The sequence below is a fragment of the Callithrix jacchus genome, chromosome 2 (assembly GCF_049354715.1).
Source record: "Callithrix jacchus isolate 240 chromosome 2, calJac240_pri, whole genome shotgun sequence".
In the NCBI taxonomy this organism is placed as follows: domain Eukaryota; kingdom Metazoa; phylum Chordata; class Mammalia; order Primates; family Cebidae; genus Callithrix; species Callithrix jacchus.
Genome location: NC_133503.1, coordinates 157,898,964 through 157,904,963, shown reverse-complemented (window position 1 = coordinate 157,904,963; position 6,000 = coordinate 157,898,964).

Here is a 6,000-nt window from a genome sequence, read left to right as displayed (position 1 = left end):
ATATACAATATAGATGGGATTTTTGTTTAGAGGAAAGTATAAATCAATACATGCTTTCAGAATATTTTTCTTTTAATGTGACAAACACAAATAAAATGATCTGAAACTATTTATCAGAATAATTTGTTGACTCTTTTTCCACAGACCTTTTTTATAATTGTTTGTTCTTTGTTATGGTAGAGAAAAAAAGACAGGGTCTAAAATAGAAAGTGATCCGAGAAATATCTTTTTGCTAAAGCAAAGCAAAACAAAAAACCCAAGTCCTTTAAATGGTCTAATGAAATTGAATTGATGATCTACTCATTTTAAATTATAATAGCTATAGGAATGATAAACCAATCATAATGTCTATGTGAAAGAAATCCTTTTTTAGTAGATTTATTTTGTTTGCCTAGAAGCTAACCTTCTTCGGTATGTGAGTGAGAGTTTGGAAATGGAATTATAAATGTAGGCGTAAGGATATTTGTGGTAGGAGGTTATACTTCCCAAGGAGCATAACTGAACGGCAATCCCCAGTTGGATACTTTGAGGTGACTTGTAAAAGCAAGTTTCAGAATTATAGAAATGTTGTTTATAGCCATATTTATTTCAGAGACATTATGAACAGGTGGCTCAGACAAATTTTCCTCAGTCTTCAGAAGAAGCATTCCATGAAATCCTCCAACTTCAGATAAGCGAGATGCTGAAAATCTTCTCAGAGAAATAACATAGTCTTCACAGAGAAATCTACCAAGGCTCACTTAAAAATTCTGATTAAATTGTAACCTACAACCAATTATTCCTGCTAGCTTGAATTTCTGATTTTCCTAAATCAGAATTCTTGTAGTGTAGTAATACAACTTTTGAGGATGTCATTTGGAAACCTACTGATATTTTATTATAGGACTCAGATATTTGTTGTCTTCTCGATGGGATAATAATTTATTTAAAAGCCTACCTTGTCAGGGAGTTTTCAAATGCCTCTAAATCATGCAGGTAGAATCTCTGACTTTGTTTTACAATATAGCTGTTTATTGAAAGTATTAGTTAAAAGAATCTCATTAACTCATATATACCAAGTACCTAGAGAGTATATATATATAGCGTTACTACAGGTTTTGAGGTATGTTGCAAAACATCTAAGATAAATCTCTAAAGGCACTTATCTACTTTTGACAAGACAAAAAGACATGCAATCTCAGTAACCAGGCATACACAATAGGCTCTAAAAATATCTTAACACAGGGTCTCCAGCTCAACGGTTTGCTAGTGAAGCATGAGGAACTTCTGTCCGAGAGAAACAGGCTAGTGTTTTGGTTTTATTCTTTAAGGTAGTCTGTACATTCATCAGTGACAACTCATCCGATGGGCTATTTCAAGCCTTTATTTATACACAAGAAACAGCCTTGCCTCTTGCTAAATGTATTCGAATGCTACTTGCAGTTCTGATTTGCCTGGTTAAAGGAGTTCTTTTTTTTATGTTAACAAAAGTATGTGAGTTTCAGGGGTAATCTTAAAAAGGGAAAGGTCAGAGTGAGATTAGAATTTAGGAGCCCTGGTCATTTAAAAGAGATCAAGAGAATCTTGATCTTCAGAAGCACTAACATACTTTAGAAAAGATGAGTGGAGGAAGAAGAGGCAAATAACATCTTGAAAAGAAGATCTAAAAGCCTAGTATGATGGTTTGCCTAATATTCTAGAATTGATTTTAGGAAGCAAAATATTATGGCTAGCAAAGACGTGCAGCTTATCGGTTGAGAAATGTGAGATGGTAATGAGTTTAGTTCAATAAAAGTTTGAGATAAATAAGAAAAGTAACATTTCCCAAAGGCTATTTTAGTTCTTTCTGCTTAAGCCTTTGTTTACAATCAGTCATTGTTATTTGGAATGCTCATATTCTTTTTTTTTCCCTCTGCCTGTAAGATTGTAATCTCTGTACTCTGAATCTTGTAAACAGTTCCTGAAGTACTAGTTAAAATACCCTTGATCCTACTCTGAGACAGACCTGAAAACTTAAATGAATGGTGTTTGGCCATCTCAGCTCAGTCCCCAGTAAATGTCCACATCACAAAACCACAACACTTAATTTTCAGTGATTGATTATCTCTGCTTAGCTTAAACTCAGGGTTGAGTTAGCCAGAGGACTTTATTACCCTCCATTCCTGTGAGGGTGGTCCAGCCAGGTCAAAGTCGAGGTCAATAATAGGGCAGGAAGGTACTGCCATTGCCAGTAATCAGGACTGCTCTTCACAAGAACAAAGAACTTCACTGCTCAGAGGCATATTTTGCACAAACAGATGTAGTCTTGACCAATGATAAAAGGCTATACTAAAGCTAAATAGCATATCTGATCAAATAAAAGTCTTTCCATGATTCAGGATTTGTTTATATCTTAATCTAGGAAGTAAAGTATTAAACTTATTAATGTATTGGATGGGTTAAAAAACTATTGAAATTGCAATAATTGGTTCATCAATTAAAATATCGATTCATATACTAAAATTAAAGATGCAATTTTAAAAGCAGCTTTTAATTTAAAAACGTAGTTATTAATAATAGACTCAAATTTAAACTTAAATGCTACTATATTATGAAACACAGGTATATAGGTTTTTTATAAAAAGGAATTTTGTATTTACAGTTAAAACGCAAAATCAAAACATCTATACAGTTTAAGAGTCACATTTGAAAATAGACATATACACTACTCATTATAGGAGATTTCAGATTTTAGAACTGCAGCAAAATAAGATAACCCATTAGCACTGAAGATTTATAATCATTTTATGTAATTTTAATGGGAAATTGTGACAAGAGAAATATTGATATTAACAGTAACATTAAAACCAGGTGGGGAGGGATGGCCTGGGGAGAAATGCCAAATGTGGGTGAAGGGGTGAAAGCAAACAGAACACACTGCCATGTGTGTACCTATGCAACTGTATTGCATGCTCTGCACATGTACCCCCAAACCTAAAATGCAATAAAAAAATAAGAAAAAAAAAAAAACAACATTAAAACCAGACTCTAAAATATGTATAGCAAGTTATTCAAAAAAGTAAATTTGGACCTTAAGTATTCTTAATTAAAAACTTTCACACAAATTACTCCACTAAATTATGAAGAGTAAATGTTTCGGTAGTTTTTTGCACCAAAAGTCATATTTTACATAAAACATGAGTTAAATGAAATTGAATTAAAAATTTTAAAAATAATGTATCAATAGAGAAACATAAGGGTTTAGTGGGCAGCCAAACAGACCTTCATTTAAACACCACTGTTACCTTTCATGACAGTGCAGCCTTAGAGAAGTTATATAATCTTTCTGAACATTCCCCACAAGTTGGTGAGTTGGGGTAGAGAATATATAGAAATAATTTCTAGGATATAGCATTGTTGTAAAGAATAAAATTATTTAATATATATAAAGCATATGAAAAACATACGACATAATTTTGTTCATAAACATTCATTTCATTTTCCATACAAAGCATTCATATAGATGGCTTTACAAAAAAGGAGCTAAAGACTTTAAGTCAAAAAGTAGTGAATGTTTTCAAAGTTTATAATCTCATCTTTTTCAGTAGTTCATTTTCTACATAATGTTGAATTGAATGGACATATTTTAATTTTGTATTATCCATCAATCTGAAGCTTAGTTATAATAAATTATGTTGGCTGGTAAGGCATGAAAATTATTTCCTGTTGCCATGATATGAGGTGGTGTGGCTGTATCCACAGGGATAGAATGAATGAACCCAGGACTGCCTCTGCAATTCATCTCACCATATTAATCTGTGTACATCACTGCAAATGCAGCTTAGCAGCAGCAGTGAAGACATAGACTTGTGACAACCAAAATGGATCAATAATGTTCTGATTATCTTAAGAGACCTACAGAGACGATCTTTAAAACTGTACTTGTTTTAAAGGAAAAGCAGTTACATCCTATCAAGGTTTTCCAAACTCTATTTGATATATAACTTCTTTTGATACCAAAAGTTCTTTTACTTTTTGTCGATTTTTGTGTGTTAAACTGAAAAGTAAAGCACAGTTGCAATAAAAACTTTATAAAGACATTACAGAGGTGCAGAAAATAAGACATGAGAGTCCTATAACTTCTAACCCTACTTTCCTGGGATAAATATTATATTATGTAATATTTATCTCTCAGTATTTTAGTGTGCATAAAAATATATATTCTTTAGTATTTCATGCAAATTTATGATTACATATGTTTGCGTATGAATGTATATGTGCATATAGGGGTGTGTGTGTATACATACAGAACTATTACAGAACTTTACAGTATTACAAAACTTTGGTCATTTAATATAAATAAGTGGCAGGGTTGAAATCTAGGGTTCTTATTGTGATTTGGGGTAAGTTACACAACCTCTCTGTGTTTCCGTTTACACATGTTATGATGGTATGATAATGAGAAATTTCCTGGGGTATGTAAAGTTTCTAGCATATGTTTGCTCAGTAATATTAGCTATTATTGTTTTTCATATTAGTATATATAGCTTTTTAAAAGAAGTTTGCTTTCGGACTTACCTTTTTAATATATTTATTATATGTATATATAATAGTTGTACATGTTTGTGTGATATATGTGAAGTTTTGATGCAAGCATGCAGTGTACACAATTACACATTGTATTCTGGTATCAAAATGTCACATGTATTCTTATCCCAATCATGGTAACTGGGATATCCATCATCTGAAGCACTAATAATTTCTTTGATAAGAAACAGTGCAGTTTCACTCTTTTAGTTTTTTAAAAATATATAGTTTTTGTTATTTTTAGGCTGCATAGTACTGGATAGTTATACCATATTTGCTCATCCAACCTTCTGCTGATGGGCTTTTGTATTTGATTCATTATTTTGTTATTATAAAGAAAGTCATAATGATGTAGGTGAGGCAAAATTTTACCTCTGCTTTTTTTGGTGTCTGGGACTGGGAATTAAATTAACATAAGGGATAGAATGAAGAAAAGCATACATTTATTTGATAAAGCTTTTATGTGGCCTGGGAGCCTTCATAGGGAAACGAAGACCCATAGACAGAGTTGAACACTTACACACTGAAGGGAACAAACAATAGTAAGTTATGAAAAAGCAACAAAATTGTGTAGGAAAGTGTATTAGTCAGGGTTCTCTTGAGGAACAGAACAAATAGGATATATCTATATCCCATTGGTTACATGTGAAAGGGAGTTTATTAAGGAGAATTGACTTGCATGATCACAAGGTACAATCGCATGATAAGCTGTCTGCAAGTGAGGAGTAAGGCAGCTACTGGTAGATCAGTCAAAGTCCCAAAACCTCAGAAGTAGGGAAGCTGACAGTGCAGCCTTCAGTCTATGGTTAAAGGCCTGAGAGCCCCTGGCAAACCACTGGTGTGATTCCAAGAGTTCAAAATCCGAAGAACTTGGAGTCTGATGTTCCAGGGCAGGGAGCGTCCACTTGAAGATCAGAATACACAGCAAGTCTAGTCCTTCGCTTTATTGTAGCCACACTGGCAGCTGATTAGATGGTACCCACCCAGACTAAGGGTAGGTCTGCCTCTTCTTGTCCACAGACTCAAATGCTAATCTCTTTTGGCAACACCCTCACAGACACACCCAGCAACAATAGTAAGTTATGAAAAAGCAACAAAATTATGTGGGGAAGTGTATTAGTCAGAGTTTTCTAGAGGGACTGAACAAATAAGACATATGTATATTTGAAAGGGAGTTTATTAAGGAGAATGGACTGGAATGACTACAAGGTATAGTCCCACCATTGGCTGTCTGCTAGCTGAGGAGCAAGGAAGCTAGTGGTGGATTGGTCCAAGTCCCAAAACCACAAAGTTGGGAAGCCGCCAGTGCAGCCTTCAGTCTTCACATCTTTCAATCCAATCAAGTTGACACTCAACGATCACAGGAGACTATAAGAATAGATATATACAAAAATTTTTAACGAGATATATACAAAATTATCTCTGTCTCAGCTTCCTGCTATTGATGATAAGAAT